Raw genomic sequence first — 27,437 nt, 5'->3', positions numbered from 1 at the left:
AGCAGGACGACGTGATGACATCATGTGAGCACTGTATACATTTGTTGTTGTTTCCATGTTTATTCTTGTGTATCATGTTACTCTGTACAGAACCTGACTCACCAAACGCCTCATCGATGCGTTGTGGCTGACGTTTTTGCAAATAGTTGCCGACTTGCACATCCAGCAGACATTGAGCGGCATTAGCATTCGTTAGACATGTTTGTATCTCCACCAACTCCTGAGAAACTTCACCAGCTAGTCGCTAACGCTGTGCCTGCCCGCTGTTTGGAGCCGAGCAGGTAGCGTCCACTCGTTTTGTGTGAGCTAGTTTGTCGGAAACAGCTGTCTCCGTCCTGTTCGAGAGTCCCAGCGAAGCGTGACCCTGAAACTGGAGCAGCTAACTGGAGTTCAGCCGTCATTGATGTTGTTATTTACACCTGTGCTTTTCCTACTGTAACATGACAAAATGTCTGGCCCGTCGGCTGTCTGGAGGTTTGCTGACCTGGACGTAAAGCCGGCGTGATTGTCACACCTGTGTGGCTAAAGCGTTTGGAAACAGGACTCACTCGTGCGTTTGTCACTAAAGCTTGTTGTTAACTGTGTGAAAGCGAGCATGTGTGTGAAATTAGAAATCAGTGTGTGTTGCAGTCGGTGGAGGAGTTTTAATGAATGGATTCTGTGGGAAAATCAGATTTCAGCTGTTTGAAACTGTAATTTCATCCTTTCAGCAGAGCTTGTGACCCCACGTTTAAGGTTTTGCACAAACATCACCTCAAACGACTCCCGCTGCACGTCACACATCAGTCGCCTTCATTTGAATGAGCAGGAAGATCTGCGGGCCTCAGCTGCACTTTAGTGTCACTTGAGCTGCACTTTAAAATGTATTTTTAATTTCAGTACGTGTCACAGTGCCGAAACAATGAGTCGGTGGATCCATAAGCTGATTGAGGAACTTCGTAACTGGTTATTTTTAACAAAAAAATGCCAAAGAAAAACCATAAATTCTAGTGTCTCTAATGTGAGAATCTGCTGCTTTTTTCTGATTCTTATTCTCTGAGTCTCGGTCTCTGTTTTCTGACATTTTATAGACTCGGAATTTTTTTAGTTTTCAGGTTCAGTTGGCAGAGAGATCAACAATGAGGCAACACCTTACTTTACCCTCATAAGCACTTCATCAACGTTTATTAAATGGTTTTTAACACATAATGATGTGGCTGTATTTGTCTACATTTACCTCCTATGAAGTCTTTTATATTATTACTCTATTATCCTTCATTATCTCTTTACACTCCACTTATGGGAGGAGTTACAGTTTTTGACAAATACATGATTAATAAACACTTATAGCTGCTTAATTCCAGCTTCTGGTGCTTTATCACTGTTTCTGCCTCTCAGTGTGTGTGTTGTTTGTTTAAATGCACAATGAGCATGAACTTCAGTGTGTGTGTGTGTGTGTGTGTGTGTGTGCGTGTGTGTGCGTGTGTGTGTGTGTGTGTGTGTGTGTGTGTGTGTTTGGGGTCTTTGTCTCTGGACGTTGCTGCTGTTGTTCAACTGTCTCTCTTGGCACATGACACATGACTCATTTTGTGTGTGTGTGTGTGTGTGTGTGTGTGTGTGTGTGTGTGTGTGTGTGTGTGTGTGTGTGTGTCTATTTCTTTTCCTGCCGTAGAGGTCAAACAGAGAGCAGAGGGCGTCCCCGCCTACAATCTGGACCCGCTGTGTGTGTCTGTCCTCCGTCTGCCTCATTACTGTAGAAGTTCGGCCAGAAACTGAAAGAACATCAGGATTCAAACTGCTCATAAATCCTCATCGCTGCCGTCACAGTATTTGTAAAATAAGTGTATTCTTTAAATCCAATAATAACAGTATGCAGCCCTGAACTTCCAGCCGTTTGCTGATTCACAGCCAGTTGTTGAATCATATTGAAGAGAGTGAAAATGAAAGAGGCAGCGTGGAGGTCAGAGGAGGGCGAGCTGACGGATGAATCCACAATAACCCTCTGAAAATTTAACAAAACTCATGGAAATGTTTCAGATAGTATGAGGCCCCTCTGCCCTCAGTGGACGTCTTCCCCATTGTTGTCTTCTTTAATGCAGTTAGAAAGTCACTCTCTACTGAAGCACCTTGCATTCAACAACAGAGCGACATCAACTGAAATCAATTAAATTTTTATGATTAATAAACGATTATTAAATGCACCTGTCGTCACAGTGAACCTCCTGTTAATTATTTGTACTGAGAAGAAACAGAAAACCGTAGAATAAATAAAACATTAATGCAGTATTTATAGTTATAGTTACAGTAGTTAACAGAAGTTATGACATATTTGTCTCCTGAAAGTATTTTTAAAAAAGGTTTCAAGCTTTATTGACAAGTAAGTCACCTAGAAACATGCTGAACGGGACATTTTACAGTTGAAAAATGAACTTGCCTGCGCCCTCTGGTGGACAGGTGATATAATGGAGACACAGCAGAGGTTGTTGTGAGTCCACATGCAGAAATAAGAACTCGTGAATCAACGTAGAACTTCGATCAGCATGTTAACCTGTTCCTGCAGCCACTGAAAGGGATGTCGACTGTTTTGTCTCACCTCAAACGGTGAGCTTTGAAAAGAGCCGGAGAGGAAGGTTTTGATTGGTTCCTGCCGCTGGACCGACTTTGTGTTTCAGCACCATCTAAACGCTCTGAGGACATAAATCCAGCTGATAAAAGCTTCAAACGTAAACGAGGACGACTGGATTTGTGTCTGTTCGCCTCCTCTCAAACTTAATCCATTCCTTTGGGTTATTTAGACCACACTTTCTCTTATTGTGCACGTCGTCTTCTTTTTGTCAGACTTATCATAATAAGATAACGGCTCTGTAATTGTGCGGTCGCTCCCTGAAGCCCACATGATGAATATTTATTGTCTTTTTACGCTTTTCAAGCTACTTCCTGATGATGGAAGGAAACATTGTGTCGACTGATGCTTCGCCATCTGGATGTTTTTTAGATGTTGGATGTTAGATGCTGGGACATATGGACACACACTTGTGCAAACAAATGAACACACACACACACACACACGAGTCAGCTCTGCTATCCAGAAGCATATGGTTCTTTGAGATAGAGTGGAGACAGACTGGGCCATTCTGTTGGATAGCACCGAGGGCCTCAACATTGTTAGAAGTGCTGCCAAACAAACTTCACCACACACACACACACACACACACACACACACACTCGACAACACACACATTCAGTGTCTCGCCTCACTAGCTGCTTTGCCACTTGTTTCAATGCGAAGTGAAAGGCGACATTCATTTGTGTTCGAGCGGGAGAGGCGAGCGGCGTCCTCGTCCGACTTGAGGAGTGTGAAATTAAAATGAAGATACCTGTGAACTGTGTCACCTGAGGCCGACTCAGCAGCATTTAGGCCAGGGCTGCTCTTTGTTCATCACACACTCGTATGTGTCTGTTGTCTCATTATGAAGATTACTCCCCAAATTGATTTTTCCTTTATCTTCTCAGTTTAAAAGTCCCTTTATTTTAGAGCCTGGTGAGCCTATAAGCAATAATGTTATCGTTATGAGAGAAAAACGGAGGCTCTCTTCTCGTATTATCACAAATTAAAATGTCTTTAGTTTAATTCGTGCCCTGATGAAGGGGGTCTGTTTAAACTCAGGCAGAGCTCCAGCTTTTTGTTATTATTCCAGGCAGTAATATGCTTTTCTCTCTGAAAGATAATACGAGATTTCTGGCCGTTTCTGTGAATTAATTACGTTTAATTAACACTGCCATCACTTTGATCCACGGTCTTTTCTGTAGCAGTCGGGCCAGATTTAATTTTGGTGGAACAGAGTTCGTACCATTATTCACATTATCATTGAGTGGGTTGAGGATACTTGAGTATATTAAAGTGTAATTATTTCCCCCTACTGTATGTTATGATTATTATCATTATTATTACCTTTTATGTGATGCATCCAGTTAGTAGGAAGTAGTAGTAGTAGCTAGCAGCAGTGCTTTTAGCCCAATGCTACCAACAGCATGCTAATACACTTACAATGCTAACATGCGGACGTTAGCAGTTAATGTTTACTGCGTTAACCGTCTTATGTTAGCGTGTTAGCATGCTCATATTTGCTAATAAGCGTTAAGCGCAAAGTATAGCTTAAGCTAATGGAAATGTAATTAGTTTAGTTAACAGGTATTTGGTCAAGTGAAATGTTGACCTGATGGTGGCGCTACAGTAAATAAATATCCCTTGTAATTGCTCTACTACATGTTTAAATTGCATCCAAAGCTGTAAACGATTTTACAGACACGTCATTAGTCATCATCATGTTTTTTACTACCAGACTCCTATTGGTTTATTGTATTTTTAAAGCCCCACCCTGTAACCACCACCCACACACTGTCACAACAGCAGTGTCTTCTTCAGCTTTATGACTTCTCTAATAACAGCGTCACATTAAACTTGAAATGACTGTGGGAAAACTGGAAGATTACAAGAGCAGATGGACTAAAAGTCTGGGTTTAATGTAGACATGCAACCAGCAATATTGTATGAGGACGTTCGCATTGTTGCTCTGAAACTCCTCAGGCGAAGTCAACAATGGAAACCTGCGACGTGTGCCTCCACCGAAACATGATGCAGCTCCTCTCTGGGCCAATCACTAACAAATATGTCGCCTGGTTTTGACCTGTAATACGAGTGCAGCCCTCGGGGCTTCCTGCAAGTTTCAGCAAATCCGAGCTGGGTTTCAAGATATCGGATGACCGACAGTCCCGGCTACAAATCCCAAATTCTTTTTGTGCTTCTTTTAGGAGAGTGAGGTGGTTGATGTCGTCAGAGATCAACAGGCCTGAACACTGAACAGGTAAGGAAGGATTACAACGTCCTCTGACTTTTAAAAATAGTCTTTTTTTTTTCTTGTCAGACTACTTTCTCTTTCAGCCTTTTCACACAGTATTCATATCGTTGTTTAGGCCTCCCCCTCCGTCCCCTGCTTGGGTTGTGGGTGCTGGGTTCAGGGGTTAATTGGAGGCTTCAGGCCATTTTTAAGAAATGAATTCTTGCCAAGACCCTGCTGCCCCTCATACAAACACTCTTCTCACATATCAGCCAATTGCTGACACTCTACACACACACATCCCTCTCTCTTATTATATTTCTTCTTCTATTTGAACTCTATGATGTTGTTGAGGCACCTGTCACAAAAACACAACCAACATTATATTCTTCTAATACTGTGGTAAGATGCCAAGTCTCAAACAGCCCTTTAAAGAAGTTTGGACCATGCTTTCCCAAAACGTCCTCACTTCATGGTCTAAAACTGAAAGTGGTCCTCACAAAGATAATACGAGAGCACACACACACACACACACACAGGGACTATAATTCAACTTAAGCTTCAAGTTATGTAGATGTCAACCTCGTGTGAAGAAGGGATTACAATAAGACCTTTGTTTATACACAAACGCAGATTAGAGGTCTTCAGGCCAGATCCACCAGAACCAGAACGGCTTGTCCAGACCTGAACGGATCTTGCGTCCACCTTGATTCCAGCGTTGTTCTGGGTCTCGTAGTTCAGATTTGACCCCGCAGGATCTGAGAACAGATGATGATGATAGCAACGTGACGACGTGTCTCTTACAGATGGAGGTTTCCCTGCTGGCAGCTGTTAGTTAGTTTCAGTGTGCAGGTGCTTTTTTTTTTTTACAAGTATATAAAATACAGTTAAACAGGTGAAAAAGGGTGAAAAGCAGCAATAAAGAAATACATGTGAGTTTCTGATGATCCCTTGTTTGTTAACGTTTTGCTTTGTATAATAGTGTATTATTATTATCTCTTGTGTTTAGTCCATACTGGATTTTAAAAAGAGGAAAAACACAGCTGCATTGTCCTCTATGGCTTGAAAGGTACAAGTCTTTTGAAACTCGGACCACGCCCGACATCACAGCTGGCTGGGCTCGTGACCACACCCAGCTTTGATGTAGCTTGGGTACGCAGCGCCACGGCACGTCACTGCATACATGCACAGTGTGGAGAAAACATGACACCACCCGGAGTTTGCAGCCACATTCGTTAAGAATCTAAAATAATGATCTCTACGAGTTTTAAAAGATGCTATAACAGCGTAGCTTTTTTTGTTGTTGTTTGTTGTGTTTTGCGACTGAATTCCTCCCAGTCAGCTTCACGGTTCTGACGCTTCAGTTTTTCTGCACGTTCTGCAAGTTCATTTCTTCTTTTCCCCTCTTTAGGGATTTTTGCATTCAAACGTTTACATGCCAGGCAGCCCTTTCCTGGAAGAAGTCATTCTGCATTCTTTGGCTTCACTAATGGTCTTTCTTTAAACTATTACGTCCCCTTGATGTGCTGAGACATTAAACTGCTGTAATGCTGAATGGGCTTTGGTCTGTAACTCTCCGGTTTGGCTTGTTTGTTTTTTTTTTTGTTTGGAACAATTTATTTCGGGCGTGTGAAGACTTCTACCACACGCTGATGAAGATAGAGTACAAACAGATTAACTACCACGGTGATGGCTGGAATACACGGCCTCTGTTGTTTTGGCCATTTAAGGCTTTTTCTTTCTCCGTTCATAACTCCAGATGAGTAACCATAGTTTGTTTCATCCATGCAGAGAATCAATCCAGTTTTCTGGGGAGGAAAACATTGAACATAACAGTTTCAGTCCAAAATATGTTGCTTTGGCCTTTCAGAAACTCACACTGGACCAACATGAAACCCTCCAGTGTGACCAGTTGATTTGAATGAATGAATTCGATCTGAATGACTGGTTTCTATGATCTGCTTCTGTCTGCCAGCTCACATTAAAGCGTATCACTGCAGTCAGAGTGTGTGTGTGTTTCCTCCACTTCCCCTTCTGTCTTCCATCCATCACTGTTTCCCTCTTGCCTCCATGTTCTCAATATCTCGTTCCCTTGTGTTGTGTTATCCAATGTGTGTGTTTTTTTTAGTAGTTCTTGTTCCCATAAACTGCTTCATTTTCTCAACCTTCCATGGGAGCTTGTACCTTGTCAATCTCGAATCTTATGAAAGCAAATACGTGTGTGTGTGTGTGTGTGTGTGTGTGTGTGTGTGTGTGTGTGTGTGTTGTATGATGTCAGTTTCTCAGGGTCGAATCATTCATCGCTCTTACATATTTCAGACGTTCCAGCTACGACTGATAAGTTCTGCTCAGCTCTCAGTTTTATTTTTTTTTCCCCCACTGGTTTGCTTTAAATTTGGTTGTCAGCAGCGTTTCTTCGTCTTCCCTCCAGAACAAAAAGTGCAAACCGCAGTCACATAAGGTTGAATATGTTCCTTTGTTTACTTTCAACTGTAATTACAACTCTGGACAAGAAATCTGAAATCTAATCCTGAAGCTAAACCCCAAAAAAACCTAAATATAAACTAGCAGGGCTGTAGATGTGAGATTGGAGACTTAGACTCGAGTCAGACTCTCTGGATCGGGACCTGACTGCTCTGGGACTTGACTCCGTAAAGACTTCATTCGACTTGGAACGAATTGGAAACGATAAAAAAGAAATGAGGCTGCGTGAGGAAGACCTTGTCGAGTCATAGTCGCACACTTTGCTCTCAGATATGTGAAAACCAACTCAGGGACACGAAAGACTTGCAACCGACTTGCATTTTGCTCATGCAGACTTGTGACTAGACTCTCACTAACCCCCCCCCCAAGATGTTGAACTTGACTTGAGACGTATCAAGACAAGACATGATGAGACTGGACATGGACTTGTCTTGATTGGCTTGGGACTTGTTTAGGCACGACTTGGACTTGTCTTGATTTACTTGAGAATTGGTTTGACAAGACTTGATATTTCATTTGGACTTAGCTTAACTAACTTGGGACTTGACTTGAGAATTGGTTTGACAAGACTTGATACCTGTATTAGTCAAACTGAAGCCACAAAAAGACTAATGATTATTTTCATTATCGATTCATTTACTAATTATATTCTACATTGAAAAGATATTCAGTTTTCAATCATCTGAAAAGCAAGAAAACATCAGAACTGAAGAGCGGGAAATAGTCTCAAAAGTATTTAGAAACAACCACACAGACACTCAGTTTGTTCTTTAAGTATTGAACATCGGTGCGAAACGTGAGCTCTCAGCAGATTCAGTCCAGAAAATATCGATAGTGACCTTCTCGAAGCCACATCAGTCAGATTAAAATCAACACGGTGGAGCAAAACTAGAAGACGTGTGGAGGACGAGGATCGCTTCATCACCTACCTCAACGTGTCAGCTGCTGTGTGTGTGTGTGTGTGTGTGTGTGTGTGTGTGTGGGTGGCTGTTGTGTTTGGATTTAGTCCCAGAATTGTATCACTGTGTAAAATGTGAGGACCATGAGTTTGACTGGAGTCCATTTTTGTCTTCACACACAGACACACACACACACACACACACACACACACACACACAGACAGATGGCAAACATCTCCTCGGACCTGCCAAAACTCAGTGTGTGTCCATCTTTGTCATTATATATGAGTGTAATCAGCTCATTAATACATAGCGTTAATGATGAAGGGAGGAAGGAAGGAAGGAAAGAAGGAGGGGGAGAAGGAGGGGGAGAAGGGAGGGAAGGAGGGATGGGAGGAAGGAGGGAGGAAGGGAGAAAGGGAGGGAGAAAAGGAGGGAGGGAAGAAGGGAAGGGTGAAAGGGAGAAAGGAAGGAGGGATGGGAGGGACGGAGAAAGAGGGAGGGTGGAGGGAAGGAGGCAGGGAGGATGGAGGAAGGAAGGCAGGGAGGGAGAAAGAGAAGGAGGGAGGGAAGTAAAAACGGGAGGAAAAAGGGGGGAGGGAGGGAAATGAGTGTGGGACACCTGACTAATGATAAAAGGAATGTGGAGGAACATTTCAAAATAAAAGCGATCCCAAAACGATGGAAAGAAAGAAAAACATTTAAAATGATGGAAGGAAGCCAAGATGGACGAAAGCAGCAGAAAAGAACAAAAAGAGAAAATGAAAGTGAAGGAGGGAAAAGTCAGTGAGAGGGAGGGAGAGGTGATGACTTTTATCAGCTGCCAACTGGTGCTGTGGCGTGTTTATGTGTGTGTGATTGAACAGTTTCAGGATCGACGCCAGTGTGTGTGTGTGTGTGTGTGTGTGTGTGTGTGTGTGTGTGTGTGTGTGTGTGTGTGTGTGGAGGGCGTGGCTGAATGGATGCTCGTGTGGTTTTCAGTATTTTCTTCTCTGCGTTAGCCAGCTGACTGTGGCCACCATGATGGAAACCTTCAGACTCGTTATGCTCCAAGTTGCACTGAGATTGAACAGAAGAAGAAGAAGAAGAAGAAGAAGAAGAAAAGTTGCGCTGCTGTTTGTTTTGCCTCCATCTCTGCTGCTAAATGTTCCTCCACTGCTGCACGTTGTTTCTGCCTCTTTTCTCAACCTATCGGGTCTTTTAAAGGCTCCTTCAGGGGAACATCTGCTTCGAGTTTCCTTCAGAAAGTCTATTCCAACACCTGATTCGTGTTCTCAGACGCTCCAGTTTAAGGAGGCGTGATTTACTGTCGCGCTACATGTGCAGGCTCTTGTAACACTGTGTCTCAACATGTTAGAAGTCATTTAAAGTCTTCTTGAGTACGCTGTCGTCATCCTTCACACTTACAAACATCCTGCAGCGAGCGGTTGATGCATTCGGCATTCAGAGTTTATGATGGCTCAGCTTCTTGCCATGATTGGTGATCGTTCAGAGGATTGTTCGGCCGCGTGGTCGCTCCTCAGATCGCACGTCAAACGACGACCGATTGGCAGAAATTCGGCCCGTTTTTTAAAAGAAGTCTGGTCTGAATCCGGCTTTAGGGAGGCCCCCCTCCCACACTCACACAGCCGATCTGTTGGCCACTGAGCAGATTCATCCTGCCAAGCCGGGACCGAACCGGTGACCTGCTGGTCTTGTCTGCCCCCCTTTTGGGCAAAGTAATCATGAAGAACATTGACAGTGTCGGCGGGAACTAGTTTTTCCCGAATGTATTTAATTTCATTGAAATTCATTCGAGCAGTTGCGTCTTTTCTTCTTCTTCACTTTCTCCTCTTTGTTTTGTTGTTGAGCTCCGGCTCTCGGTCGGCCCGCGGCGTTGATTTTTGGACGCCGTGGAATATATTTCTTGTGGACTTGTGTGCTCACGGTCCACAGCAGCGCTTTGTTGTTACCCAGCGAGAGCCCACTGTTTCATTCCTTCATGATTGCTTTTTTTTTTTTTTTTGATCACAGAAGTAGCTGTATCGGGAATACCTGCAGCTCATTTTTTATTATACATGAACTTTGAAATGCTGCATACAGAGAGGGAAGAAGTGAAGAGTGAAGAGGAGGAGGGAGGGGGGGGAAGTACTGAAGCCGGCTCTCTAAGCTGTCTGCTACATTTAAGCTTTTATGGACAACAGCAGGGATCCTCCCTGCCTCTGATGGCTTTAACAGCTTACTTCACTGCTCTCCACAGCCTCTTTCTCTATTATTCTCTTCATTTCTTACTTCTAAAATGGACTCTGAGGTTGTGTGTGTGTGTGTGTGTGTGTGTGTGTGTGAGCTCCGTAGCAACAGGTTCAGGTTCAGGTTCAATGTCTTTCCCGTATGGTGGAGATCTCTGTGGAGCTTTACTGACTCGCAGTGATGTCAATGACAAGAGTCCTCAGACTTCAGGGAACTCGATCTCGACATATTTGTGACTTTACATCCACATTTCCAGAATAAAAAGAAATAGAATTTAATGGTTTAACAGACTGAGGGGTTGTGTCAGAAGCAGTTTGACTAAATATTTCAGTTTCCCGGAGCTTTCAGCCACAAACCGTGTTCATGCCTGAGCTCTTCCTGTCTACAGTTCGTAACGTTAACTTTGTTTCTTCGTCTCTGCGTCGGGTGACGTAGCAGTGTGGCGTCAGAGGGAGTTGTACATTTAGTTTTTCTTCTTACAAACACGTTACAGTAAAAAGGTAAGGGGAACATTTCACCTCCAGTCTTCCTCAAGATGGTTTTTGCTTTTAAACCGATGACTTCCTTCATTTATCTGAGCTTTTTTTTTTTAGGACTTCCTGTTTTTACCTTGAAATGTTGTGAGCACCCCCTGTTGGAAGTCATCTGTCCCCTGTCAGTTTGTGGTCTTGTAGTTTGGAGGGTTTCCAAATATGGTCGACTTCTCTCTCCCGGGTGCCGCCTTTTGATTTTTGATTGACAGGCCGTTAATTGGCTGACCTTTGTGTTACAGGCTGGATTTTAGTTTTGTGCTCGTAATGTGACGTAAGAGTGAGACGTGACGACGGACTGCCTGTTGACAGTCTGAGAGGTTTTCAGTTTATATGATTTTATGACTGAAATATCTCAATACCTATTGGATGGAGTGCCATGAGATTCATGATCCCCAGAGGATGAATCCCACTGACTTTAACGGTCTCCTGACGGTTCCTCTAACTATCGGACGGGTCATCAGGTCAACATTTCAATCTGTCCAGTACTTTAGTTTATACCTGCAAAAGCCTCAGCTGTGCTTTGTGTCACTGTGGGCATGTTAGCATGCTGACATTAGCCTTTAGCATCCAGCCTCACAGAGCAGCTAGCATGGAGTCTTGTTTCGTCTTTTCGTCGTCTCAAATATGAGGATTTGTTGCTTTTCTCAGTTTCATATTGTTGTTAACTGAATATATTTGACTTTTGGACTGTTGGTAAGACAAAATAAACAATTTAAGGACGTCACCTTGGAGCTTTTTGTCATTTTAACGACTGAACGATTGATTGGAAAAGGGATTTAAGACATTCATTCTTGATGAAAATGATAGCTAATTGTAGTCCTTGATTGTTTATTTCTGTATATTGGCTGTATGGTTTTTCACACACACACACACACACACACACACACACACACACACACACACACACACACACACACATCCTGCGGGATGAGCGCCTGGTTTGATCTGCATGGAGGCGCATTGAGCCACACGGGAGCTGCGAGGAGTTTAAAGTTTATACAGCACTGTCAAAATTAATGAACTAGGATGTCACAGAACAGAGACTGGGAGTAGGAGCGCACACACACACACACACACACACACACACACACACACACACACACACACACACACACAAGCCGTGTAATGAAAGAGCATAGACAAATCAAGTGAAGTGACATGAAAAGCATCAGGATAATTACAAACACGCACGTCTGTCTGTCAGCGCTGCGTTCGTTGCTTTCAGACTACTTCCCAACTCCTGCAGTGTGTGTGTTCATGATTTCAACGCATGTATATTGTGTGTGTGTGTGTGTGTGTGTGTGTGTGTGACTAGCTGTAGCCCGTGACAAATGAGTGTTTCCTTTTTCATCAGGAAGCGTGAATGCCGCCAGCGTGTGGTGTGTTATTTTTCCTCATTCAGATATTCTTCGGAAGCATCTGGGAGGATTTAATGGGAGAATAAAATTATTCTCTAAAGATTATCTTCCCTTAGAGCTACGTGTGTGTGTGTGTGTTCGTGTGTCTGCATGTGAACAAGAGTGCCCTTCTTCTTTTCAACTATTCAAACATCTTCCAAAAGCTTCAGGAAGGATTGAGTAAGATAATGAAACTATTTTCTAAAGATTTTTCCTCCCTGCTATCTCTCTTCCTCTCCCCCATATTAGCTACAGGCTGGATTTTAAATCTCCTGGATCATTTTGATCTCCTGAATCATTCACTGTCATCATTTTGAATTAAACCATTTCGTTGCTGTGACTGCCTTCTTGTCAGGGTGTGTTTTGTTTTCCCCCCCTCCTCTTTTATTTTCCGGCTTTGTGTAACTAGAAGCAATTACTTTTCAACCAAATGTGCTTTTTCCCCACTTTTCTCTTTGTGTTTTGCTCATCAGGGTGTTTGTAGGTCCTCAGAAAGCCACAAAACATCTTTAACAACTAACTCAAGGCTGTTAAAGCTCTTTGACACACTTAAATTACAGTGTTTTAGGTTGTAAATTCAGTTTTATCAGTCGCGGGATGCTGTTTTCCCATGAACAATCTGTCTAACAGTGGTTCTAACCTTTGGGGCTTGTTACTCCTTAAGAAAGGCTGTCATTACTTCCTTGATGTGACGTAATTCATGATTTTCGAGGTGAGGTATTAGAATCAGGTTCATTGCCAAGTAGGTTTTCACATAAAAGGGATTTGCCTGAAAATAAAGTACAGGGAAAGCAAAACAAGTATAGTCCAAGTCATGAATATAGAGGACAAATGTGCAATTAAAATATGTAAAATATATACACGGATGAATCAATCTAAGTGTGAAACGCAGTATTTAAGTTGTGGTACTTCACAGGATGAAAGTCTAAAAGAAGTGTGCGTAGCCGCCGTTGGTTTGCAGACTTCTGTTTTGAAGCTTTGTGTTTGGCGAGTTTGAGACCATAAACTCATTAGGAAAGTGAGTGGAGTCGCCCCCTACTGGTCATTAGACACGATGCAGGTTTAAGGCACTTCTGCATTCGGCTTCGCTTTTCAGATCCGGAGGTTAGTGCTTGATCCGGATCCAGACCTCTGAATCTTAGAGACAAGGAAGCTGCTGAGAGTGTTTGTTCTCCTCCACCAGTAGCGAATGTATTCTCTAGTGGGACATGTTGGTGTTAAAATCACAGTTTGCTAGCAGAGCTCTGGTGCCTGGAGGTGACTGCTACACACTCTGAACGCTGGCGGCGAAATCAGGAGAAAATGTGACGTGAATAGTTTTAGTCTCCCGAGACGCTTTGCTGCCTTTAAATCACGTCATGACTGGATTGAGAAGAGCAGCGCTGACACGCTCTTATTATCAGCGAGCGAGTGGATGACTGTGTGTCCTGAAGCCACCTGATAGCTCTGCTCTGATGGGGTTTTGTCCGCCGCCAAGTACCCCGTCCACTCTGCCCCCTGAAATAAATTGCGTGAAGTGAAGTAGGTGGACTTCACGCGCCGTCTCGCCGCTGATCCTCTGATGTAAACCAAAGCTCGCGGAGAGGAAGAGGAGCCTTTGGTTGTCGTCGCAGCTCTTCTGTCTGAATCACGGCTCATCAGCGGTTTCATCTCTGTGGGCACGACCTCCATTAAAGATGAGCAGATGTCACCAGTAGCACAAGAGTTTTCTTTGGCGGATCGTTGTGGAGTTCACAGCTCGGGGTGGAAACTTCTCCTCCCGGCTACAGGTGGTGAATCTTTAAATCCTGATTCGTAGGTGTTTTTTTTGAAGCATCAGACTTTCTCAACATCTGTGGCAACGTAAGTGTCTCCTGGAGAAGAGCTGGGGTTTGATTTTAACATATTTTAGCTTCTGTTCTTGTAGAAATTGATATCGACCGATAGATTATCAGAATTCGGATGTGATAAATAAACAATAACCACTAACAGTATGAGTCGTATTGCTTGTTTATAGAAATGATTATAAATCTTAATAGCAGTCTGGAGTTTAAACACTTCAAATATGATTTTTCCTCTGTTCCTCCTCTTCCTCTTCACATTACTCTCATTCATTTCCCCTTCGTCCTCCCTGTCTCTCTCTCTCTCTCTCTCTCTCTCTCCCCCTTCAGAGTCTCAGTCTCTCTCTCTCCCCTCCCCCCCCGGACAGGCCTGGATCATGAGGATTACAAGGGTTTTGTGTTTCAGCGGCGAGAAAGATGAGGAGAAGAAGGGGAGAGATAAAGAGGGCAGTTGAAAAGGGGGAGGGTGGGATGAAGAGGAGGAGGAGGAGGAAGGAGGGCAGGAACATGTTTGTACAGGCGAGAGAGGAGGAATAAAAGGGAGAAGAGGGAGGAGGAGGAGGAGGAGGATGAACTCCAGGGATTCTTGTTCCTCTTTCAGCACTGAGGAGTTTTTCTTACTTTTATCCCTTTTTCTTCACTCTCTCTTTCACCCCTCCCTTGGTACCCATGAAGCCCAGTCTGTTTACACACACACACACACACACACACACACACACACACACACACACACAGTGCTGAGAGTACCTCATTACAGCAGTCAAGTGTGTTCTCGGACTCCCTATTCAGACTACAGATTAGAAATACAACACCAGACACACCCCTCACTGTGAGAGTCAACACACACTCTCAGTCCTCCCAGCTGAATTAGCATTCCCCCCTTTTCTTCTTCACATTAAATTGTGTTTGCGTTGGCGGAGCCTCGATGCCATTTCCCTTTTTATAAACTATCAGTCTGAGGAAACGATGATGGACGGCTGATCCGAATACAGCAGTTAGACTCGCCGACCGGCCGTTAGAGACGGAAGACGAGACAAAGTCGTGAAGGGGTTTTGAAAACTGAGGTATCGGAGGGGTAATGGTTAAGATCCCTTCTGTGGATGAATGTTTAGCCATTAGCTCCGTAACTGAAAGTTCACACACGTCGTTGTTTTAGTAACTGCGATTTTTGGCCACTAGAGGGCATAAATAGTTGAAAACAACCTGATAGTTGGAGGTCTTGCAGTCGACGTCAAAACCTCAACTGATGTCTTTAGTGTCCAGACCATCTTCTACTACAGACACTGGTTGTGTTAAATGCACAAATAAAAGAACAAAACTCTCATTGCACCAGATACTGAGTGGACGTAGTGCCTTATAAAGTAGCTGACATGTTAGCAAAACACTATGCAGCACCGTTGGAGTCGTGTTTGTGAATTTAAATCCTGCATGCACTTTTCTTCCAGCTCTGTTTTTGGTGTCCACCGACTCCCGAAGAAAAATATTTGTCCCTTTAGCTGTTAGATGTTCCACTTTCTTCACCAGCTAGTTGCTAACTTTGTCTGTTTTTAAGTGTGCAGTGGGTTTTTAGGCCATGAATGACGCTGTTGCAGCATGTAAAGTCAAAACGCTCCATTCAGTTCAGCATTCTTTGCAACACAGAGGAAACTTTGCTTTTAAATGTCATTAAATATGGAATTAGTGGTGACTGCATTTGTGATTAATTGAGATTTGAAAGCGTTGATAGTTTGACAGTTGATAACATCAAATGAAGATTTGCAAACAATCAAAAACTTCCCACTTTGATTGTTTAAACGCTCACTCATCTAACAGAAAAATAGAAAAGAAGGTTCACAAAAGGACTTTAAACAATGATACTGGAAGTTGATGACAGCATCAGTGGAAAAAGGCCGTCTCCCAAACCAATGAAGGTACATTCTCAGGCTGCTGAAATCATTTTCTGCCTATATATTTTGCTTTAGATCAGGCTGATTGGGTAAATATCACTTTTCATAACTAATCCTCATGATGGATTTAGCCTTTCACTGTCTGGGGTGGATTAATATGTCCTGTCCCTCTAATCCTGTTTGATTTAGTCTGCCTGGCACACTGGCACTAAACTCACTGCGCAGAGTTGATGAGAAGAAGGTGTGTGATTATTTTCTAGCTCAATATTACGCCATTACACTTTAATGGGACCTTGGAGCTCCCAGTGAAACTCCAGTGAACAAAGACATATTAAGTTTATTTGCAAAATTGTGCACCAAATTTTTCCACCCACTGGTCCTCCTGCAGTGTTGTAGCACAATGCAGAGCTGTTGACTAAACCAGGGATACTCAACTTGCTGTACCGGGGGGGCCACGTAAACAGGCCTCAGGCCTTTCTGCCAGAAAGCCTTTCTACCACGGGGTTAATGTTGTGAAACAGTAGTTTGTTTCGGTTTAGGCACCAAACTATTTAATTAGCTTTAGGAAAGATCATGGTTTGGGTTAAAATAATTAGTCAGTGTTGACTTTTTGTGTCACACTGGACACGAACAGCAGTGTCCTCAGTGAAAGTCCTGTCTTTCTGTCAGAAAGCCTTGAAGGCAAACTTCTCCCCCGAGCAGGTCAGGTGTACATGAACTTTTACAAAGTGTCACCACTTCTGCGCACTGCACAGATCGCTGATAGGCTAATATGCAACTTCCCAAGTAACAGCCGAGGGACAGTATCGAACATTTCCTAATTAGTATAAACAAACGAAAGTGGGAATCAATTTATTTTCTCTGTAAATTTGAAACTGGTCTGCAGGCCCAGATTTGGCCCACGGGCCGCAAGTTGAGTATCACTGGCCTAAACAATAGACAAATCCAATCTGTTCTTCCTGACGGATAGAGTTTCCTTTTTTATAAAACAGTTAAACGTTTGTGATGTTAGTCGAGGGGGTCTTTGGTTCAGGTGAGGCTGTAAAACACTGCAGGAAACCCAGAGGCGCATTTATCATGCGGCCATGATAATGTTTCTGAGTTTAACTTAGCTTATGAGAGTGTCGCTTGTTCTTGTTGTCATTTTGAGCATCATTAATGAAGATAGCTCCACATTTTAAGAGTTACAGTCTGTGTTCAGACACAAAGACACAAAGACACAACAGAGAGTTTAATGAGAATAATGACAACAAGAGTGAAAGAAGGAATTCGGAGCAAATGGTGGAATAAAAGCCAAAAAAGGAGGAGAGAGTTTTGGCTTCGAGTGAAATTCACTACCACTGTGTGTGTGTGTGTGTGTGTGTGTGTGTGTGTGTGTGTGTGTGTGTGTGTGTGTGTGTGTGTGTGTGTGTGTGTGTGTGTGTGTGTGTGTGTGTGTGAGACTGAGGCAGAGGCAGCCTGCCATGCCTCAGCGTGTTAATTATGTAAATTGGTCATTAGAAACCCTTATGGGGGCCAGGATGAAGCTGCCCAAACACAACACACACACACACACACACACACACACACACACACACACACACACACACACACATGCAACTGGCTGCACATGTGTGGATGAAAATGAGGGCAGTGGAAAAAGGAAAAACTTTTCCTTGGACCTTTTGAGCAAAGCACCTCATCAGTGTGGAAGTTTTCCTGTGAAGGGCTGAAATCTGGCAAATGAAATAAAAAATGCTGCCAATTCACTTGAATCAGTGTCATTAGAAACAATATGTTAGTGTAAAAAAAAAAAACGGGGCTTTGTTGCTAAGGACGATGTCACCGGTGCCATCTTCTCCTTCGCTGCTTTCATCGAAGCGTTTGTTGAAAATATGGCGCGTATTCACAGCAGATGTTGCCAATAATGAATTGAGTTTTCTCCAGATTTTGAGGAAAGAAAAGGTGTAAAAGAAAAGACTGGAGCATTTAATCGCTCGTGTTGCCAACATGTCTTTTTAGAAACTTTGCTCATGCATTTTATCAGAAACACTGAACACAACATGACACCTGAAAGGGAGGTTGTTTTAAAGGCAACACAATTAAGTTGAATTCATTTCAAATAAAGGCATCAAGTGTTTTCCCACTAGATTTATTATTTTGGAAGGTTTTGAAACAACTTATGTTTAAATTACAGTTGATAACTATAAGCCGTATAAATATCATCAAGGACGTTTTATTAACCCCGACAAGAGCAACACGTTTCATAGCTGATGCAGTAATCAGCACGCTTTGTGGTAGTTTGAGGATATTTGCAGCTCTTTGTGGATCTTTGGGACTTTAAGTTCAAGAAAAGCTTCTGAAGCAGTTTTTTTTTTCGAGTGGACACATTAGCTCAGTGAACACTGTATGAGGAAGCATTGGGAAGTAATTAGCCCCCTGCTGATTCCAGTGCTAAAACTCAGTGTTGATGAATGGATCTGTCAGCGATCAGTGCAGGACTGCACTCCCTCTCTGTCTACAGTCACCTAGCCAGAGCTCAACATAATGCTCACATATTAAACTGAGAGGCTGGAAGCTGTTTGTGCTGTCGGATCTTTTTGAGGACTATCATCAATATTTTTGCTGCAGTAGCATGTCAGCCTGACGTTGCTTTTAGACAGAAAGATTCCAAGAAGAAGAGTTGAATCTGTACCTTTAGGACACGTTTAGCACCGAGCATGTAAACCACATATTTAACCCTGACTGGACCTTGTTTTCCTGAATGTGCCACTATGAGAAGGAAGGAAGGCCTCTCCGTCATATTGTTTTCCATGCAGGAATACTTACTTAGCAATATCTTTACCTTGCAATATCCAATGAAAAATGAAGCTTTGTTATGATTGGATCCCATTTTCTAGGCTAGAAAAAGATGATGTTTGGACGGCGAGCAAGATAAACGACTGACCCGACTGACATACATTTTAATACGGATATTCATGAGTCCCAATGAATTTGGCGTCCGACCAGATTTGTATTCAGTAAATATCTCAATTTAATGGGCAAATTCCCATGAAAGTTACTGAGCACATTCATGCTCCCCAGAGGATGAACCCTGTCCATTCTGGACCCTCTATTAGCTTCCCTCTAGCACCACCAGCTGGCCAAACCAGGCCAGGTTTGTACATTAGATATATCCTACATTAATAATCAGGTTCCCATGAAAGTTACTGAGTGCATTCTTGCTCCCCAGAGGAAGAACCCTTTTGGTTTTAATGGCTTCCCTCTCGCACCACACTCAGAATAACCTTTACATTTCAGCCCCCTGCTGATAAGGCTGGAAAAGTTTGTTCCGATTGAAAGCGAAACAAATTCTTGCCTCGCTTCATTCACAACATTTTTATCTCTAGACTACAATTAGCCGACTATTCAGACATTAGCTTTAGCTAGATAGCATCACATGCTCATCAACCCCCCCCCCCGTCTCTCTGTGTGTTCATGAGATGGAGTCATAAAGTTTTTGGATAAACATTCATTTTTGGCTCCAGTTGAAACACTTTCTGACTTTCGGCTGAAGCGTCTTTGACTCCATTTGTGCTGCCCACACACTTTACAGAGCATTAATAGAGATTATAATTGGGCGATTAAAACTTTATTCTTGTCAGCAAAAGGCAGAGTTTGGCTCCATATGAACCCGAGATGATGAGAGATGAAGAACATGGTTAACGCTCTTCCTCCCACTCTCCCCTCTCATGTCTCCATTTGTCCATCTGTCAGTCTTCTATCAATCTTGCCTTTTCTCCGTCGGTTACTCTGTCTTCCTCTTCCTCTTAGGTATTTATTGCTATCCGTCTCTCTTTCCATCTGTCTCTTCCTTCCCGGCTGTCAGACAACTTAAGTGATAAGAAATGGCAGCCATATCAGTAGAACAGACTGTGTGTGTGTGTGTGTGTGTGTGTGTGTGTGTGTGTGTGTGTGTGTGTTGGCTCGGTCGCCAGCTCTTTCTGTCATTTCGTCTTCGTACATTTTCAGACGGATCCCTGAATCCCCGTAGAGCTCAGTCACACACTGATCTTTCTGTCTTTGGTCACAGTGAACTGACGGACAAGGAGAAAGAAACGGAGACAAAACACTCACAACGGAGACATTCTTGATGTCAAATATGTCAGACGGCGGTTTAGTGAAGAGAAAAGACCCCCGCTGAGTCCCAGACAGGCTCTCTGAAACAAACCGCAACCTTTGACCTCTCAGACGTCGTTTCCACTCTTTAAAACCGCCTTGAAACAAACTTAACTACAACTTAAAAAGCTCCTCCAGAGGTCATAACCTCGAGTCTCTCTTGGAAATTGATACCAACTTCTTTTTAAAGTTATTTTGAAGTTCAACAGTGCAGAAGATGCATGTTGCATATTTTTTTTTTGGGGGGGGGGGAGTCAGAGGGGGAGGATTATCATTTTTAATTCAAAAAGCTCACCCGTCAAGTCAAATCAATTGAGTGAGATGGATCCCTACAGAGCAACTTTAATGGAAGCAAAGATCTAATCTTCATCGCTGCACGAACACAGGAACGTTTAAACCCTCCTCTCAACAAGACGAGCTCTTCTCGTCATTAAGGAGTAATAGATATGGAAATGTGCTGTTTGCTCTTTAAATGCACATTTGTTTTCTTGATTATTCCATTTTCTCTCAAATGTGTAAACACATTATTTTCTAAATCATCTTTCAGTGCATCACTTCCTCCTGTTGCTACACGTCTACTGCGATTGTTCAACACCTGTCGTACTCTTCTGTTTATTGTAGGTTGACAGGGAGCGTGATGCTTGTTTTTATCGTATTGCCATATTTATTGTGACCATTAGTTTCCACTAAACTGTAAAAAGTGTCCTTCAGCCTTACCTGCCTTTAGATATTAGTCGTTTTTTACTTTTAAAGAAGGATTAATTGGTATTTTAGGCCACTTGAGGGCAACAGAAACAAGCAAAACGATGAAAAATGATGACTTTATTAAGTTAATATGGCCGTCAGCTACCAATGTACACATCCAGCAGACACAGAGCAACATTAGCTTTCATTAGGAGATGTGTTTCTGGCCGCTTGATGAATTTCAGTCCAGTATTAGTTCCAGTTTGGTCGCCAGCAGCTCCTGAGAAAATGTAGCTCTTTAGCCAGATAATCGCTAACTGTGTTTACCTGGAAACTACCACGGAAATACAACTATTACATGTATGTATACTGTAAATACTACAAACACTCATCTGCTGAGAGATTGAGAAATTAAAGAGATTATTTGTGGGATAATGAACTTCATGTAATTGCAGCTACAGAAAACACAAAAATAAATGAGGTTCGGCCGTCAGTCGTTTTGTTTTGACTCATTAAAAGGAGACAAAAACAGAATCAGTCTTTTGGTATTTATACTGTTTACACATGTAGCGACCGTTAAGATTTAAAAGTGTTCCTGTGAGTCTGCACGTTCAGTTTAAGTGGGAATGATTCAGTAAAGGCCACATTTAAGACCCTGCATCACATGCCAGCAGCATGAGAGCAGTGTTGTTACCAGCAGTGTCCCTCCTCCAGAGGTCGTGACCTCCTGAGAAAAGATTCCCTCACTTCAGCAGAGAACAGGAAGTTGTTGGCGGCCGACACGGCAGGAAGTGAGCAGGATTGTCATACCAGACTCTGTGCTTTGTACACCCGTCTTAACATTGAGTGAACTATTACATCCAATGGATATATAATAAATATAAATTATTGTTTGGCTTCACACAGTTGTTACAGAATAAATGAATAATAAAACGTCATTATCTTAACAGAGTCCGGAGGTTTGACAGGTTTTCAGTGTATAAATACTTCACCGCCATCAGATAAGAAGTCTTACGCTTCTGTCTGAAATCAAAGAAACTTTTACCAAAAAGAAGTGACAAAATGGAACCTTTCTGTTTTAAAACCTTCTTTAATTACATGTTGAAGTGTTTCGGAGGTTTTATAAAAGCATTAAACACAGCGGCGGGGATTATGAGACCATGTTAAAGCCTCTGAGGCGGTATATCACCACTGTTTCAGATACGATCTATATGAGCCCAGAACAGTTTGAGTTGTGTCCCACGTGGCAGCTCATAGGGGTGGATAGCTCATATCACAGCTCCCCCACCAGCAGCCTCGTCTCCTCCTCCTCTTCTATATCTTTCCATCTGACTTGTCTATCACCTTCTTATCCCCCATCCCCATCTCCAAGCCTCACCTTGTTTCCTACGAAGGTAACCTGAGAGAGGAATGAATGAGGGAGGAGGAGGAGGAGGAGGAGGAGGAGGAATGAGAATCAGAACCCGAGCAGGAAAGATGGTGAGAGATAGTGAAAAGGGCGAGATGGAAAGAAAGGGCAAGGACAGGTAAGAGACGAGCTGAAATTAAACCCCAGAGTGAACAAGTGCGAAAGTTCGACGGGGTTGAAAAGCAGAGAAAGCGGCCGAGAAGCTGCGAGTATATGAGGAGGAAAGATAAGGTTGCAGGGTGAGAAAGGGTAAGTAGGAGGTGAAGAAGAGGAAGGTGATGAAAAGTAAAATAAATAAAAACACCTATGGGAGTTGAGATGAAACCGATGTACAGGGCTGCCGTTGTACTTTTATTAAAAATCACATGTGCGGTCGACCTCCGATGTGATGGATGAGCCAGTTTGATTGATTGGAAATTTACGGTAAAAACCTTTTTTTTTGTCTGTGGTTATTTGATTTAGTCGGTGCAGCCCGGCTCTACCTCAGAGCTTTGATCACCAGCTCATCCGAAGCTTCCAGGTTTCCTGTTATGGACGTTTATGTTTTAATAATAATAATAATTTTAAGCTCAGTTCCCAGCTTGAATCTGAAAGAGCTAATAAATGGGGATTATATGTCGGGGATCACCGAATCACTTTTGTTCAAACATGGTGGAAAAAATCAAATATTTGAAATGTAAAGCAAGCACCAACCTCCAGGTCTGAGAAGTGCAGCCTTAAACCTGCAGTCTTTCTATTGGCCAGCAGGGGGCGCCTCCACGGGGTGCAAAGTCCGATTGTATAGAAGTCTATGGGGAAATGAGTCTACTTCTCACTTGATTCATTACCTCAGTAAACATTTTCCTGATGAGTTTATGGTCTCAATCTTTAACTTCAAGTCTTCTTCAACTCAGCATGATGTTCGTTTGGTAAATTATGGTCCCATTCAGAGTCAAACAGGCGATGAAGCAGCTTTAGGGCGGGGCTCAGGATAGAGGCGCTCGGTTGTACTGAAAGACTGTTGGCGGGAGAGATAGACGAGAAGAAGAAGAAGAAGAAGAAATGGATGGAAGAGCAGGAGACAGATGGGAAAAGTGAGCGAGAAATAGGAATTGCAGCCAATGAGAGAGAGAGAGGAGTAACCTTTTCCTCCAGCTACTTCCATAATTGGATTTTGACTTTCTGCTGTGTGTGTGTGTGTGTGTGTGTGTGTGTGTGTGTGTGTGTGTGTGTGAGAAACAACTCCTGTTCCACCTCTCAAGACGATAGATCAGATAGTGGCCTGAGAAAATGACCAATTCTTCTCCCTCTCTCCCGATAGGTCAGTCAACACTCAGAGACACACACACACACACACACACACACACAGTCGACACACACTGTGTTGTTTATAGCCCTCGTGTTGTAATAATTACAAAGCGGCCACATGATATAGATTTGATAAATTTACGGTCGCTCGGTGCAGCAGAATGAATCAGCGTGTTTGCTCTGTGAACTTTGTGCAGCTGGATTTTGTGTGTTTATTTGTTTCAGTCATGGATTCAGTGTCTTTGTGTCAAATCGAGGTCGGGAAGGTGTGTTGGCTGTAACACCCTCGTGCTCAAATGTATAAATCCAGCATTTTAATAATGCGACGCATCACAGCGACGCCCCTCTCAAGAAGAAGAGGTGTGATCACAGCGACGCTTTCCTCAGCAGCACGTCGTCAAGTGTTGAAATATGACCAAACGACACTGTATTCAACTCTGCACAGCAACAGAAACAAAGCACCAGACCGACATTCAGTTTTCTACAAAATGTCCGAGGTATGTTTGAATGTGTCAGACAGCTGGAGGGAAACCTGGGTTTACTCTATCAGGGAGATAAAGGCACTGAAAGGAGGGCGAGGGGAAAACAAGTAAACCAACAGATAAAGGTGAAGTCGGAAGGACTGGACCACTGAAGTGTAAACAAAAAGAAGAATAGGAAAGGTCCTGGTTTGTTATCAGAAATGTTGAGAGTGGAAGAGATGGAGGGCGAGGAGGAGAGGAGGGGGCGACACTCTTCAGACTGAAAAGCAGACAGACTGATGATGATGATGATGGCTTTTATTTTTTCGATTTTCCTTAAAAAGCCCTCCAGAATAGAAACTTGAGTAGCACAGAAATCCCTCCCTTATTGTTCCTTTGTCAGGGTTAGGGTTAATTAGCAGGTTATCTCAAAAACTGGACAAATTTCAATGATATCTGGTCTGGAAAGATAGGCTATGGGCCAAAGAGAGAGTGATTAATTCCTGTGGAGATCCAGGATTGTTTGGCAAAGAAGGGCCTTTCTGAACATGTGTCACTGTTTTCTCTCCTGGGCTACTGCTCTTATTTGAATTAAGGGGATATACATTGCTTTAATGACAGAAAATGAGGCTTGGCAGAGAAATGCACTCAGAGGGCTTTTTAATCTTTAGGTTGTTTCTTTTGGGAAATTTCAGAAAATCTGTGAAATGTTGCAAAAACATCATTAGCAGCAAAAAAGCTTGTAGTGGAGTTTGGGTCAGACTAACTCCCAGTTCGACTATAGATGGTCTGATTAGCGTAATGTATTTGTTTGTCACTGCAGCTGAAATAAGAGACTGAACTTGAGTTAGTAGCTGTTACTTTATTCAGTAGTTTCACAGATAAAAAAAGATCTCCTATCTAATAAATATCTTATTCTTGAGTAATCGGCTAAGCTGGTGAAATGCTTCATTTAATTTTGATTGGAGACATTAAGGAGGTTTGGTGACAGCGACACGTAGTTCAGTAGTTTAGTCTCGATGTGCAGCTCAAACATCGAGAGAGCTTCACAATAAAAACCTCTACAGTCACGCGAGCTAGCAGTGCTTTTAGCTAAATGCTAATGTTCACCATCTTTTAGCGTGTTAGCGTAACACACCCAAATCTCCGAACCAAGCTGTCGGCGGTCAAGTTGCATTGTGGGAAATGTAGGCGCCACGTTTTGACGAGGAAGAAGGAACGCGTGGAATAAAGCTATTATTATTTATTCATTATTAATGAACTGAAGCAATGCTAAATCTGTTAAGTTAATTACAATTCATTGAAAACCACAGATGTCTCACAGAAAACTGGTCTGGACTTTCAAAAGGTATTCAGATACTCAGACTGTGCTGAAGTGTGGCAGAGAGATGGATAAAGACAGAAAGGAGAAAGTAGCTCACTCTGGAGTTTGTTCCTGTTTGAGATATTATGCAATAGTCCATATTGAAGATAATAGTCAGATAACAAAGTGCAGTAATGATATGATATATGAAATGCTCAGCAGGAAACTAATATCCAGCTGTTATCGCCTGCCAAGTTGTAGAGGAGAAATGAAGGAGAAACTTTATATTAAAAGACCCTGCGGCGCTTTGTGTCTATCTCACTTTATATTCCGAGTGAAATCTTCTCAATAATGCAACTTTGACTTCTGCTTATTAAAGAGATGCTTCTCTCTGCTTCCTCTGTGGAAACTCTCTAAAAACCAGAATTTAAATGTGATGAAATAAACTGAGGACTTCAGCAACACAATAACAATCGTCGTGCTATAACTGTATTTTACCACATGAATGTTTCAGTTGGATTTTGTGTTTTTAATCACTGTTATTGTAAAACCAGATTACATTCTGTTGACTAAGATCGAACTCCTTTTAGCTGCCTGTTACATTAAAGCTGCTCTACAGTGTTATATCTTCTTTCTTAATGTTAAGGTTCGCTTCACCGCTCTCACAGCGTCGTTTTCAGAGAAAAACCTGTAGTGGAGCTTTTAGCAGCTAAAGAGGCAGACGTTTCCCTCCGGAGTTGGTGGAGACCAAAAGCAGAGCTAACAGAGTCCAAATGAATGATCATGTAAATTAGCAGCAGGACGGCCACGCTGGCTGCTTTTTGTTCATCGCAGCTCTCTCTGTATAACCTCCTAAAAATCCCACGTTGGTTCATATTTAATTCATATTTAATGATGCATGTATTTCTGTCCACCTGTCTCGGGGGGGGGGGGGGGGGGGGGGGGGGGGGGGGGGGGGGTCTGCAGCTCCCGCACAGCGGTCAGCGTGCTGCTTTCTCTCTCCTCCCCCCAGTCACTTGTCACCTTCCTCTCTTTAATGCAGCTTTTCATGTTGGAGCCCCCCCCCTTCTGTTTTCTCCGGGAGCAGAGGTCTTCAAAGAGAAACCACCCCCCCCCGACCCTCTTCTCCTCTGTTCTCCTTCGCTCCCAGCTCCTCTTCCTCTCTCCTCTTTACTCACCGGCAAATGAAAGCTCTTCGCTGACCTCCCTTTTTTCCTCCTCTGCCTCTCTAACCTTCTGAAAATCTGAAAACTATCCAACAGACTCACCCCGGGAGTTTGTGTGTGTGTCTGTATTTACACACAGAGAAGAACGAGTACAATCGAAGGACCAATTTCCCCTTTTTTCTTTTTGCAATGAAGTGCTTGGAGAGAAAAATAGCAGATGAAATCTCACAAACAGCGGAGTATCCAGCGAGTGGAGAAAGTACAGAAAACACTTGAAGCCATCACAAGGCCAAAGGCAGCTCAACAGGCCTTCAACTAACAATTACTTTCATTTCAGATCAATCGAGAGAATAATCAGAAGGTGATTTGATTACTGATGTGTCCTCTGCATCATGTCAGATGTCTTGTTTTGTATGACCAAAACCCCAAACATTGAAAAAACCATATAAAACAGAGGAAAAGCAGAGAGAACTCGCATTTAAAGAGCCGGAGTATACAAGAGGAAAGTGTGTCCGAAGGTTTTCATCCCAGATGCCAGCGTGGCTCGAGGAAAAGCAGATTGTTTTGTTTCTCAAAGTGAGGTATCAGAAAAAAAAAAAGTCTAATTTTGGTGTCTCAGATACGGTATTTGCAGGATACCCAGCTGTGATTATGGTCAGCAAAACTGTAAAGTATAGATGATTTGTGGTTCGCACATTGTGCCTGATGGCCGCAGCCTGCCTCAAAATCACACTCCTCCTTCTGTGTCATAACTCGTAACACTTGAATACATGGTGCACATATTTTTTAGATTCGGTGTGACTTACACTTTATGAGGATATAAATATCTCCCTTGTCCATCGTGAATAAAAGTCCATACGTCCTTTTAGAAACGCTCCGATGACTCCAGAAGCCCAACTTATAAGACATGTAGCGACTCTGTTAAA

The 27,437-nt window shown here is 42.8% G+C and overlaps 1 protein-coding gene across 1 annotated transcript in view; it reads left to right on the top strand.

Moving 5' to 3' along the window:
• The window catches only part of plxnb2a.1 (plexin b2a, tandem duplicate 1), a 142,445-nt gene that overhangs the window by 58,275 nt on the left and 56,733 nt on the right, over window positions 1-27,437 (top strand). Inside the window, exon 3 of the mRNA XM_070929238.1 lies at window positions 4,792-4,844. The gene's annotated coding sequence lies outside the window, so the exon portion shown is untranslated. The remainder of the gene's footprint in view (window positions 1-4,791; window positions 4,845-27,437) is intronic.

The sequence above is a fragment of the Enoplosus armatus genome, chromosome 22 (genome assembly GCF_043641665.1).
Source record: "Enoplosus armatus isolate fEnoArm2 chromosome 22, fEnoArm2.hap1, whole genome shotgun sequence".
NCBI classification, from domain to species: Eukaryota; Metazoa; Chordata; class Actinopteri; order Centrarchiformes; family Enoplosidae; genus Enoplosus; species Enoplosus armatus.
The sequence above is the reverse complement of the archived record's forward strand: the minus strand, read 5'-3'. Positions and strand labels throughout refer to the sequence as shown.